This window comes from Hyla sarda, chromosome 6 (assembly GCF_029499605.1).
Source record: "Hyla sarda isolate aHylSar1 chromosome 6, aHylSar1.hap1, whole genome shotgun sequence".
NCBI lineage: Eukaryota > Metazoa > Chordata > Amphibia > Anura > Hylidae > Hyla > Hyla sarda.
Genome location: NC_079194.1, coordinates 242,870,120 through 242,884,922, shown reverse-complemented (window position 1 = coordinate 242,884,922; position 14,803 = coordinate 242,870,120). Strand labels below are relative to the sequence as shown.

At 43.2% G+C, this 14,803-nt stretch overlaps 1 protein-coding gene across 1 annotated transcript in view; it reads right to left on the bottom strand.

The window, feature by feature from the left end:
* BRSK2 (BR serine/threonine kinase 2) overlaps nt 1-14,803 on the bottom strand; it is a 215,428-nt gene that overhangs the window by 21,982 nt on the left and 178,643 nt on the right. The gene's annotated exons all lie outside the window — the stretch shown is intronic.

Sequence of the window (14,803 nt, the reverse complement as noted above, 5' to 3'; positions counted from 1 at the left end):
GTGCAGATCCGCCCCTTGTTGCCAGGGGAGCAGAAGTCAGCGCTGCACCGCTGACGCACTTCTGGCCGATGGCCATTATCCCAAAACCCTGCATAAAAGGAGCAGCACTGCCAGATCCTCCCTGTTTGCCGGAAGTCAGTCAGAGGAGCAATATGGTGGAACAGGCAAGCACACGTGCAGAGTCCCAGGATGGTGCCGAAAGTTGCCACGGCGCAAATGTTTCAGGAGCTGGCAGATCTTTTACAGCACATCTCCTTCGGGGCCGAAGAGGCCTGCTACTAAGTCCTGCTGCCCGAGGATGATGGAGACTGACCACCAACTCTGGAGAAGGGAACGCCGGCATCATCTTATGCATCATCGCCGGTGAGGCTGTCCCCTCAACACCGGACCTGGGAGTCCTGGGCCAAAATTCACACTGAGGAGTCAGAAGTGAGTACCCCAGCTGAGGCCACTTTCTCTACCCCTCTTCTACCCCTAGCCCAGAGCAAAAATCCCAGGCCCAGACGTCTGCTGTACGCCCTCAGTCACCACCATTACCTAAGTGGTTGTTTGGCAATGAACCTGGACTGATTCGATAAATGAGGGAGCAATTTCTTCCCCTGCCCGGGAAGTCCCATCCCCCAATCCCTTTCGCCAGTCCGAGAGGGCCAGAAGAGAGGCTCAGGTGACCGAGATTGTGGAAGGGATGAGGGCCCAGAGAATGGAGAGATATGGGCCAAAGCTGCTACCATACGAGGTGTGACAGGCACAGCAACAGGACACCAAAACATTAGAGGCCCTGTACATCAGAAAGTTGGAGCATCCCTGAAAGGGAGAGCCACCCCTGGAATGCCACTGTGCTACGGTGGTGAAGTTCGACAAGGTGCGGGGGTTTGGCACCATCATGGACTGTCGTCATGGTGGGACCATCTTGGTCAATCATCTGGCAGTACAGAGAGACTATCTCCCCCCCACCACAGCATTTTCTAGAGCACTGGGAAATCGTATAATAGTATACTACTGTACAGAGTTTGAGAGGAGAGTGGGCGGCTGCGGTGACCCGTCCAAAGAATCCAACCCAGATTCCATTTGCCTAGTTCCCATCGGATGACTGGGACACCGATCCCTTTGGGTTGCTGCAGCCTAAAGTCAGAGGTACCATCCAGGAGGAGGAGGCTTACTTGCCCGATGTTCCTGTTATGGCACCGAAGTACCTACCAAAGTCGTCTGTGACTGTGCCAAGGCCTACTCCTGTGGTCGAGGAGGTTTGGCATAACCAACGGGCACCAACTGAAGTGCCTTTTACTACTCCTGCAGTGGAGGTTTGGCCAGCCCGACAGGCACCAACTGCTGTTCCCCGAGTGGCGCAAGCCGCTGCAGTGCAAATGGTGGTCACCATCAGCCCCACCATTAGAGTCCCAGCCTCGGAAGCAGTCCGACCAGCGAGGCTGGGATGGCAAGTTTCCAAGTTAAAGAAGCCTACCAGTGATAATTCTGCTATGTATCAATAACTTTCCTTGTGAAGTACGTTTGTTCTCCACAGGTAATGCAACGTTTAAGAAGTAGTACCAGGAGAACTTGTCAAGAAGTTTATTTGTAACCATTTGTGTAAGTGTAATCTTACAAAGAGGGCTCGGCACAGCTCTCATACGCCCAATTATTGACGTTCAAGGACCCACAGTCAGTGCACCTATAGCGGGGTGCTCAATCCGAAGTGCAGGAATAAATGTGACCAAAAAGAAGTAATGATGGCACTCACCACATACAAGGTGACAGCTGTATTTATTCGATGACCGGCAGATTACAGCATGGGGAGGAGGGATGCCAGGAGCGTGTGAAAGTTTTTTCGTGCACCAGGTGCACTTCTTCAGACCACTCCCCCACTGTCGTCAGTGCCGGTGTAAAATACCTGGCAGTGACGTCAGTGGGCGTATGTTTATTAAAACACACCACAAGTGAAAAAAGTGTACAAAAGACAAAATTTTAAAACATACGTTTAGGTCAAGAAAATGCAACTAAGGAAGGAACAAGATTTACAGAAATTGATAGGGCATAAGATATCTAGGGGCAGAGTACCCCTTCGTTTTTGCACTTTCGTTTTTTCCTTCTCACCCTTCTAAAAATCATAACATTTCCAATTTTCACCTACAGACCCATATGAGGGCTTGTTTTTCGTGTCACCAATTGTACTTTGTAATGACATCACTTATTTCATAACATAAACTGCGTTGAAACAAAAAAAAAAATAACAAAAAAAAAAACCTTTTTCCACATACAGGGCTATATGAGGGCTTATTTTGTGCACCATAGTCTGCAGTTTTTATCAGTCCCATTTTTGTTTAGATGGGACTTTTTGATCGTGTTTTATAAAAAAAAAATTACGGTATATGAAGTGAACAAAAATGCACAATTTTGGACTTTGGCTCAGCACTGATCAGTGTTATCGGGGCTCTGCTGCTCCAGCCTATAGAACCTGGCTGGGGACATCAGAGCACTGATTGGACGGAGAGGAGGCAGGTAAGGGTCCTCCCGCCCTCCTCTCAGCTGAACGGAACATCACGATTTCACTGCAATGGTCCCGATCAGCTCCGCTGAGCTGCTGGGATAATTTTTTTTAGCATTTCAGACGCCACAATCAACTTTGACATCTAAAGAGTTAATGTCCGGCGATGTCTGGCATTAACCATGAGTCCTGGCTGCTGATAGCAGTCAGGACCCACCGTGTATGAAGCATGCTCATCTCGTGAGCATGCTTCAAACAGCAGTAATGGGACCAGGACGTACAGCTACACTCTGCTTCCTTAATGGGTTAAACATAATGCAATACATTTTGGGGAATGGCCACAAGTTCCCTTTAGATTTACTCCTAAGTCCTTTTCCATGTCAATTATCCCCAGTCTTTTCCCATCTAATACATATTCCCAGCCTGGATTTTTCTGCCCATAAGCATAACCTTACATTTATTAGTGTTGAACCTCATCTGCCACTTTCCAGCCCAACCCTCCAACCTATCCAGATCCATTTGTAGCAGTGCTCTGTCCTCTATTGTGTTTAATAAATTTACAGCTAGGCATTACCATTCCCCTAGTCAAAGGGGTGTATACCTACACATTCTAACCATGTTAGCTCTGATTGGACAATATCAGAGTGTGTAGGGCACACCCCCAAATTGTAACACCAAGCTCTCAATTTATTTAAAAAAATTCTAGGAGGAATAACAGAGGAACTACAACTACAATATCAAGATTTAGGGAAAAATACATATACAGCACGTGAAAAATAGTATTGAACACGTCACCATTTTTCTCACTAAATATATTTCCAAAGGAGCAATTGACATGAAATTTTCACCAGATGTTGGTAACAACCAAAGTAATCCATACATGCAAAGAAACTAAAACTAATAAGATCAAAAATTAAGTTGTGTACAGTAATGTAAAATGACACAGGGAAAAAGTATTAAACCCGCTTATTGATATTTGCTTAACCTCTTATGGACCCAGGGCGTATGGATACGCCCTCACACCCTGGGCCTTAAGGACCCAGGGCGTATCCATACGCCCTGCCGTTTTACAGTCCCTGCCGCGCGCCGGGCAGAGATCGGAGCCGGATGCCTGCTGAAATGCTTCAGCAGGCATCCAGGGCAAATGCCGAGGGGGGCCTTGTAGTCCCCCCATGTCGGCGATCGCCGCAAATCGCAAGGGAAATCGCTCTTGCGATCTGCGGCGATACTGGGCTGATCGGGTCTCTGGGACCCGACCGCCCGGTAATTTTGCACGATCCCGGCTGTCACAGACAGCCAGGACCATGCTAAAGAATAGGAGCTAGGTGGCAAACCTGCCACCTCCTCCGATCCCCTGCGATTCTTCGGTTAGTTAACCGACCAATCGCAGGGGGTGGGGCGGTTACTTCCTCCCGCCCTGCCCGGCCCCTTAAAGTCCGGAGAGGATGGGAGGAAGACCGGAGGATGCGGCCCCGGTACTTACCTCGTCCCTGAAGACCCGGATCGGGCCGCGGTCGGGCCCTTTACAGCAATGCACGTCGCCGTAAAGCGACATGAATTGCTGTAATGGGACCCTGTATACTACAACTCCCAGCATGCCCAGACAGCCCTTGGCGTCTGGGCATGCTGGGAGTTGCAGTTTTGCAACATCTGGAGGTCCACAGTTTGGAGACCACTGTGCCCTTCCAGATGTTGCAAAACTACACATCCTCAGCATGCCCTTACTGTCCAGGCATGCTGGGAGTTGTAGTTCTGTAACATCTGGCCCTTCAGATGTTGCAGAACTACAACTCCCAGCATGCCTGGACAGTAAGGGCATACTGGGAGTTGTAGTTTTGCAACATCTGGAAGGGCACAGATTGGGAACCACTGTATTAGTGGTCTGCAAACTGTAGTCCTCCAGGTGTTGCAAAACTACAACTCCAAGCATGCTGGGAGTTGTATTTCGGCAACATCTGGCTCTAAAGATGTTGCCGAACTACTACTTCCAGCATGCATGAGAATGTTTGGTAGTAGTGGTTTTGCAACAACTGGAGGCACACTGGTTGGGAAACATTGTCGGTTTCCTAACTCAGTGTTTCCCAACCTGTATGCCTCCAGCTGTTGCAAAACTATAACTACCAGCATGCACTGATAGACTGTGCATGCTGGGAGTTGAAATTTTGCAACAGCTGGAGGTCCCCCCCCCCCCGTGAATGTACAGGGTACATTCACATGGGCAGGGGCTTACAGTGAGTATCAGGCTGCAAGTTTGCGATGCAGCAAATATTGCACGGCAGCTCAAACTCGCAGCGGGAAACTCGCTGTAACCCCCCGCCCATGTCACTGTACCCTAAAAACACTACACTACACTAACACAAAATAAAATAAAAAGTAAAAAACACTACATATACACATACCCCTACACAGCCCCCCTCCCCAATAAAAATTAAAAACGTCTGGTACGCCACTGTTTCCAAAATGGAGCCTCCAGCTGTTGCAAAACAACAACTCCCAGTATTGCTGGACAGCCGTTGACTGTCCAAGCATGCTGGGAGTTTTGCAACAGCTGGAGGCACCCTGTTTGGGAATCACTGGCGTAGAATACCCCTATGTCCACCCCTATGCAAATCCCTAATTCAGGCCTCAAATGCACATGGCGCTCTCACTTTGGAGCCCTGTCGTATTTCAAGGCAACAGTTTAGGGCCACATATGGGGTATCGCCGTACTCGGGAGAAATTGCCTAACTAATTTTGGGGGGCTTTTTCTCCTTTCACCCCTTATGAAAAGGTGAAGTTGGGGTCTACACCAGCATGTTAGTGTAAAAAAAGAAATTGTTTACACTAACATGCTGGTGTTGCCCTATACTTTTCATTTTGACAAGAGGTAAAAGGGAAAAAGGCCCCCCAAAATTTGTAATGCAATTTCTCCCAACTATGGAGATACCCCATATGTGGGCGCAAAGTGCTCTGGGGGCGCACAACAAGGCCCAGAAGGGAGAGTGCGCCATGTACATTTGAGGTGATTTGCACAGGGGTGGCTGATTGTTACAGCGGTTTTGACAAACGCAAAAAAAAAAAAAACACATGTGACCCCATTTCGTAAACTACACCCCTCACGGAATGTAATGTAACACCCACTGGTGTTTGACAGATCTTTGGAACAGTGGGCTGTGCAAATTAAAAATTTCATACAGCCCACTGTTCCAAAGATCTGACAGACACCAGTGGGGGTAAATGCTCACTGTACCCCTTGTTATGTTCCTCAAGGGGTCTAGTTTCCAAAATGGTATGCCATGTGTTTTTTTTTTCTGCTGTTCTGGCCCCATAGGGGCTTCCTAAATGCGACATGCCCCCCGAGCAAAATTTGCTCTCAAAAAGCCAAATATGACTCCTTCTCTTCTGAGCATTGTAGTTCACCCGTAGTGCACTTCAGGTCAACTTATGGGGTACCTCCATACTCAGGAGAGATGGGGTTTCAAATGTTGGGGGGTATTTTTTGCAAAAATGTGAAATTTGGGGGGAAACACACATTTTAGTGAAATTTTATTTTATTTTTTTACATTTGCAAAAGTCGTGAAACACATGTGGGGTATTGAAGCTCACTTAATTCCTTGTTACGTTCCTCAAGGGGTCTTGTTTCCAAAACGGTATGGCATGTGTTTTTTTTTTTCGCTGTTCTGGCACCATAGGGGCTTCCTAAATGCAACATGCCCCCCAAAAACCATTTCAGAAAAACGTACTCTCCAAAATCCCCTTGTCGCTCCTTCGGTTCTGAGCCCTCTACTGCGCCCTCTCTGCTTACTCGAGAGAAATTGGGCTACAAATATAAGTATACATTTTCTCCTTTTACCCCTTGTAAAAATGCAAAAATTGAGTCTACAAGAACATGCGAGTGTAAAAAATGAAGATTGTGAATTTTCTCCTTCACTTTCCTGCTATTCCTGTGAAACACTTAAAGGGTTAAAAGGCTGAGCGAATATCATTTTGAATACTTTGAGGGGTGCAGTTTTTATAATGGGGTCATTTGTGGGGTATTTCTAAGATGAAGACCCTTCAAATCCACTTCAAACCTGAACTGATCCCTGAAAAATAGTGAGTTTGGAAATTTTGTGAAAAATTGGAAAATTGCTGCTGAACTTTGAAGCCCTCTGGTGTCTTCCAAAAGTAAAAAGTTGTCAGTTTTATGATGCAAACATAAAGTAGACATATTGTATATGTGAAAAAAAAAATATTTTGAATATCCATTTTCCTTACAAGCAGAGAGCTTCAAAGTTAGAAAAATGCAACATTTTCAAATTTTTCACAAAATTTTGGGATTTTTCACCAAGAAAGGATGCAAGTTACCAAAAATGTTTACCACTATGTTAAAGTAGAATATGTCACGAAAAAACAATCTCGGAATCAGAATGATAACTAAAAGCATTCCAGAGTTATTAATGTTTAAAGTGACAGTGGTCAGATGTTCAAAAAATGGCCGGGTCCTGAGGTGTAAAATGGCCTGGTCCTTAAGAGGTTAAAGAGTTACTCTACAGGAAAACATCAATTTTTTTCTTAAATACACTGATGCCAGAAAGTTAAACAGATTTGTATATTAATAGTAGGATGTGTAGCTCACTTAGAGATAGGAGAGAAGTAAGTGTTCGAGGTTAAAGGTGTTGCCTTCACCCAATCAGGCCTAATCAAATCTAAGAAATGTATATATATAAATACCAGTCCTCAAGAACACTGGGGATGTGAAGATATAAGTAGGAAAAGAGAGATAGTGAATCTATTACAATATATTTATTAATACTAGTATAAAGATGAGTGGCCAATAACTCTGCAGGGCCTTTGCAGAGATAAATTGGTAAAAATACAGGTAAAAATATGAATAATAATTAAATAAAACAAAACAAAAATGCACCAATAGTTGTCGAATAATGTTTACTATAGTGGTTAGCAACGTGTCTCTTTAGTAGCAGTTGATATGTCCAGAGATGTCCAATAATATATATGAAACTCACAGTTCTATATGGGAGAATCACAGTTGTATATGGGGAAATCACAGTTGTATATGGGGAAATCACAGTTCTATATGGGGAAATCACAGTTGTATATGGGAGAATCACAGTTGTATATGGGGAAATCACAGTTCTATATGGGGAAATCACAGTTCTATATGGGGAAATCACAGTTGTATATGGGGAAATCACAGTTGTATATGGGGAAATCACAGTTCTATATGGGGAAATCACAGTTGTATCAGTTGTATATGGGGAAATCACAGTTGTATATGGGGAAATCACAGTTGTATATGGGGAAATCACAGTTCTATATGGGGAAATCACAGTTCTATATGGGGAAATCACAGTTGTATATGGGGAAATCACAGTTGTATATGGGGAAATCACAGTTGTATATGGGGAAATCACAGTTGTATATGGGGAAATCACAGTTGTATATGGGAGAATCACAGTTGTATATGGGGAAATCACAGTTCAGTATTGAATGAACTCCTGTGAGGTCCAGTGGGTCATACGAATTACAGTAGCAGTTGTAGTAATAGTAGCAGTTGTAGTAATAGTAGCAGCAGTTATTGTAGCAGCTTTGTAGCGATTTTGAAATACAAAGTGTCAGTGCACAGCACCACTCACCCTCCTTTCCCGGCAGATAGGGATCTCGCCAGGCAGCGATACTCACGGGTAGCGATCTCAGCAGACCGCGGTGACCTGTGGATGATACGAGCTGTCTGTAGTGCTGGTCTGGATGTCGCCTGGGTGAGTGGTTCTCCGGTGGGCTGTCGGTATCCTGGGCTGGCACGGAGAGGCGTCCGGTCTGTGGAGAAGGTGTCCAGGAACTTCGCCGCTCGGGGCTGTGAGTGAAGTGCTGGGATATTATCAAGCCCAGGGGACTCAATGCAGATCCTATCTTGTGGTGCGGCCCGCCCTCACGACCCGTCACTGGCTGGTCGTCTATCGACCCAGCGACGGTCCCTGGGGACGGGCCTCCCCAAGAATTCTCTACATCAGAACTACAGTATCCGTTCGTACCATTCCTTGTGCAGATTCCTTTCCCTTTTCCCTCCCATGTACGCTATCATTTTAAGTATCACATACCCCCATAAATATCGTGTCTCAGGTATATACTTTTTTATTTTATTTCTACTTTTATTTTATTTTTATTTTTATTCAATTTTTTTCACATATTATATTTTTTAACATATTTTTATAATTTTTTTTATATCTATATTTATATTGATATCTATATTTACATTTATATCTATACCTATTTTCTATATATTTATATTTCTATATCTACCGTATTTTTCGCCCTATAGGACGCACCGGCGTATAAGACGCACCCAATTTTTAGGGGCAAAATCTAAAAAAAATAAAGATTTTGAACCCAATAGTGATCTTCAATCTGAGGACCTCCAGATGTTGCAAAACTACAACTCCCAGCATGCCCGGACAGCCGTTGGCTGTCCAGGCATGCTGGAAGTTGTAGTTTTGCAACATCTGGAGGTCCGCAGATTGAAGACCACTGCAGGAGATGGTAATACTCACGTGTCCCCGCCGCTCCGGACCCGTCACCGCTGCCCTGGATGTCGCTCCATCGCTGTCGCCGCGTCCCCGTCGCTCCGGAACGTCTCTGCTGCCGGCCGGGTATCCGCGCTCTCTGTCGCCGCCATCACGTCGTTACGCACGCCGACGCACGTACGCGACGACGTGATGACGAGGAAGGAGAGCGCCGGCCATACAGCGGATCCCTGAACGGAGAAGACACCGAGGAGGCAGGTAAGGTCCCCCCCGGTGTCCTGTAAGCACTAACCCGGCTATTCAGTCAGGCTGTTCGGGACCGCCGCGGTGAAATCGCGGCGGTCCCGAACAGCCTGACTGAACAGCCGGGTTAGTGTTACTTTCCCTTCAGACGCGGCGGTCAGCTTTGATCGCCGCGTCTGAAGGGTTAATACAGGGCATCACCGCGATCGGTGATGTCCTGTATTAGCCGCGGGTCCCGGCCGTTGATGGCCGCAGGGACCGCCGCGATAGGGGTGTATTCGCCGTATAAGACGCACCGACTTTTCCCCCCCAGTTTTGGGGAAGAAAAAGTGCGTCTTATACGGCGAAAAATACGGTATATTTTTCCTTATTTTTAACATAAATTACATGTATATTTTCATCATCATTTTGTACAGCATATTATATATTTATTTCACATATATACATTCAATTTTAATGTATATGAATCTTTACATTTATCACCACTTAGATGCAACCTTTACTATACTCTTTCACATTATAACATACCACTTCACCTATATAGGTATTTTATATATACTCATCCATCCATATACTGTTTATTATATCCCTTCTCTCTTTCTTTCTATTTCTATACTTTTACTTACTCTATTGGATCCATCTCTGATTTTACATCAAACTTGCATTAGCCAGGCTCCATGTTTTAGTAGCCACCTTAATTAACATGACATCACTAAATGTAGACCTTATAAATATAGACCTTATCACCAGACACATATACCTTATTGTCACTGAAGAAAAGGCCTGCAGGCCTTGAAACGCGCCTGGCCTGCATAAGCACCTTACCATTCAAGTGTATATCACTTGCAAAGATACCATATCCACACATTGTGGCTAGCAACTGCTTGATGTACACAGAATTGGGACCACCGCAATACGTGCGCAGCTAGCGCATCATTCAGACACGCAGCTGCTCCCAGCACTTCACTCACCACCCCGAGCGGCGAAGTTCCTGGACACCTTCTCCACAGGCCGGACGCCTCTCCGTGCCAGCCCAGGATACCGAGCCCACCGGAGAACCACTCACCCAGGCGACATCCAGACCGGCACTACAGACAGATCGTATCATCCACAGGTCACCGCGGTCTGCTGAGATCGCTACCCGTGAGTATCGCTGCCTGCCGAGATCGCTATCTGCCGGGAAAGGAGGGTGAGTGGTGCTGTGCACTGACACTTTGTATTTCAAAATTGCTACAAAGCTGCTACAATAACTGCTGCTACAATTGCTACAACTGCTACTGTAATTCGTATGACCCACTGGACCTCACAGGAGTTCATTCAATACTGAACTGTGATTTCCCCATATACAACTGTGATTCTCCCATATAGAACTGTGATTTCCCCATATAGAACTGTGATTTCCCCATATACAACTGTGATTTCCCCATATAGAACTGTGATTTCCCCATATACAACTGTGATTTCCCCATATACAACTGTGATTTCCCCATATAGAACTGTGATTTCCCCATATAGAACTGTGATTTCCCCATATAGAACTGTGATTTCCCCATATACAACTTTGATTTCCCCATATAGAACTGTGATTTCCCCATATAGAACTGTGATTTCCCCATATAGAACTGTGATTTCCCCATATAGAACTGTGATTTCCCCATATAGAACTGTGATTTCCCCATATAGAACTGTGATTTCCCCATATAGAACTGTGATTTCCCCATATAGAACTGTGATTTCCCCATATAGAACTGTGATTTCCCCATATAGAACTGTGATTTCCCCATATAGAACTGTGATTTCCCCATATAGAACTGTGATTTCCCCATATAGAACTGTGATTTCTCCATATAGAACTGTGATTTCTCCATATAGAACTGTGATTTCCCCATATAGAACTGTGATTTCCCCATATAGAACTGTGATTTCCCCATATAGAACTGTGATTTCCCCATATACAACTGTGATTTTCCAATATTGAACTGTGAGTTTCATATATATTATTGGACATCTCTGGACATATCAACTGCTACTAAAGAGACACGTTGCTAACCACTATAGTGAACATTATTCGACAACTATTGGTGCATTTTTGTTTTGTTTTATTTAATTATTATTCATATTTTTACCTGTATTTTTACCAATTTATCTCTGCAAGGGCCCTGCAGAGTGATTGGCCAATCATCTTTATACTAGTATTAATATATTGTAATAGATTCACTATCTCTCTTTTCCTACTTATATCTACACATCCCCAGTGTTCTTGAGGACTAGTATTTATAGATTTGTATATTACTTCTATTTAAAAATCTTTATCTTTCCAGTACTTATCAGCTGCTGTATACTACAGAGGAAGTTCTTTTATTTTTGAATTTCTTTTCTATCTGACCACACTGCTCTCTGCTGACACCTCTGTCCATGTCAGGAACTGTCCAGAGCAGGAGAGGTTTGCTACGGAGAATTGCTCCTACAGCGGAGTACCACTCTAGTACTTTGCCCAAAAGCCTGTCGTGGGATTTTGTCCCATTCTTCCAAACAGTCCTCAAATCTTGAAGGTTCTGTTTGATTTAAGTCAGATGATTGGCTGGGCAATTCTAGCAGCTTTATTGTTTCTTTGAAAGCATTTGGTAGTTTCCTTGGTTGTGTTTTGGATCATATTGCTTACTTCATCATCCTTGTAGATGGCAGCAGATTTTTGTCAAGAATTTCTCTATAAATTTGCTCATTCTTCCTTCCTTCAATTGAGGTAAGTTTGGCAGTACCATTTGCTGTAAAGCAGCCCCGCACCATGATGTTCCAACCTCCAAACTTCACTGTTGGTTTGGTGTTTTTATGGTGATATGCAGTGCCATTTCTCCTTTATTGTGTGTATCATGGCATCCAAACATTTCCATTTTATCTTCCCATAAAATATTCTTTCAGTATTTCATTGGCTTTTCTAAATGTTGTGCAGCAAACTCTAAAGCTTCAGCATGCTTTTTATTCAGCAATGGAATCTTGCGTGGTGAGCGTGCATACAGGACATGGCAGCAGAGTGCATTACTTTCTTTGGGACAACCGTACCTGCTTATTCCTCTCTGTCAGAAATCTTGCTCGGATCAAGGCACATTTAAGGTGAAATACTTCTTTCCTTTTCCACATCATAATATGGATAAGGAAATAAGAATTTCACCTTAAGGCTAGGTTCAGACTACGGAATCTCCGGGCAGAAAATTTCCGGCCGGACATTCCGAGTGCGGCCAACGCTGACTGAATCAGTCGGCACTAGGACCGCACGGACACTGCAGTCTCCAATAGACTGCAATGTGTACCGGGCGGATTTCCGCCTGAAGAAAGAGCAACCCCTTTCTTCAGGCGGAAATTTCCAAGCGGATTTTCCGTTCACAAATTCCGAAGTGTGAACTTGTGAACAGAAAACCATTCACTACACTATACATTTTAGCAAGCGAAATTTCCACCTGCAATTTCAAAGCAGAATTGCAGGTGGAAATTCCGTAGTCTGAACCTAGCCTAAATGTGCCTTGATCCAAGCAAGATTTCTCATGATGGGTAAAAGCCATAGCCCAACAGTGCTCACTGGAATATTTAGAAGGTCAGAAATGCACCTGTTACCTACACTTTGATTATGTTTTGCAAAAATTAGGTTGTGAAGGACCTGAGACAGCTATTTGCTTTTACCCATCATGAGATGTGTCTTGTTTGACACCTTGACAATGAGACCTTTCTGTAGCCATCAGTTTGGGGCTGAACCAGCTGATATTAATTTGCACTGACAAGGGGCTGTATTGCCTTTTAATTACTGATAGATTTCAGCTGTTGTCTTGGCTTTCCATGCCCCCCCTTTTTTTTTTTTTACCTCCCTTTCTTAATATGTTCAATACTTTTTTCCCTGCGTCATTTTACATTATTACAATAAACTGAATTTCTGAATGTATTTTTTGTATGTATGGATTACTTGGGTTGTTACCAACATCTGGTGAAAATTTCATGTCAATAGCACCTTGGTAAATATATTTACTGAGAAAAAATGTTTTTTTTTAAGTGCTAGCAATAGGAGATGTTCTCACAACTGCTGCTATAGAAGACACTCAGCACTACAATACATTTTCAACAAACTATGCATAAATCAATAGTAAATGTTAGTAACAATAGTAAGTGAATGTAAAAAACTTTGCACTATATCTTACCTGATCAAAATGTATTTCTCCTCCTTTTCAGGCTTCTTTCCTTTTCCTTTCCCCTCCATTTACCATCACTCTAAAGAAACAGCTCATTTCTGTATTCTGCACTAGCTATCTTTTACACATGTTAAGTTTAGCATGTATTTATGGCCTGCATTATATGTTTGGTGCATTTTGGAAATGAGACAAAAAAGTATCTAGAATTTTTAATACCAATTTGCTCCTACTGTCAAGAGTAGGAGCAAATTACCATAGCAAACCTCTCCTGCGCCGGACAGTTCCTGACATGGACAGAGGTGGCAGCAGAGATCACTGTGGTCAGACAGAAAAGAGCTACACAACTTCCTCTGTAGTGTACAGCAGCTGATAAGTACTGGAAGGATTAAGATTTTTAAATAGAAGCAAATTACAACTCTGTTTAACTTTCTGCCACCAGTTGATTAAAAAATATTGCTTTCTACTGGAGTACCCCAGTACCCAATTTTCATTTTTGCGTTTTTGTTTTTTCCTCCTCTCTTTTTAATCCATTACTCTTTTAATTTTTTTCACCTACAGACCCATATGAGGGCTTGTTTTTTGCCTAATTGTACTTTGTAATGACATCTTTCATTTTACCATAGGATGTACCATAAAACCAAAAAAATTATATTTGCAGGCAGAAATTTATAAACAAAAAAAAAAAACTGCAATTTTGCAACTTTTGTGGTGTTTAATTTTTATGCTGTGCACTTTATAGTGAAAATGATACATTGGCCCTGATTTACTAAGAGTGTTGTGTAGGTTTCCTTGTGGGTTTTAATTTCCTACAATTTTTTTTTCACTGTATTTTTCTAAGTTTTCCCTACACTTTGCTTTTTTTTTTTTTACACATGTTCTGATCTGTTGGGTTTTCCTCAGCTCAAATCCACCACATTTTCTGTGGAAACCTTAGTAAATATGTTGAGTTTTTGTGAAAATTTCGGAAGCACGCCTCTTTTTGGTGACCACGCCCCCTTTTTCGGGTTTTGGAGTTAGTCGGGTTTTTTTAAATTCTTGCACAATTCTGGCACAGACAGAAATTCTGGCACAATGTGCCAGAATCTGGCACACAACCTGACAAAACATGTCGGGTTTGCTATAGTAAATGAAGGCCAATATCTTTATTCTGTAGGTCAGTGCAAATTATTTATATAGTTTTTCTATTATTGTACTACTTTAAAATATTCAAACTTTTTTTTAGCAAAATTCATCTGCATAAAATTGTCCTTTTCTGACCTCTATAACTTTTTTATTTTTCTGTATACAGAGATGTGTGAGGGCTAATTTTTTGCACCGTAATCTGTAGTTTTTATCGGTAACATCTTTACTTTGATGGGACTTTTTGATTGCTTTTTATTTAAAAAAAATCTGATATATGATGT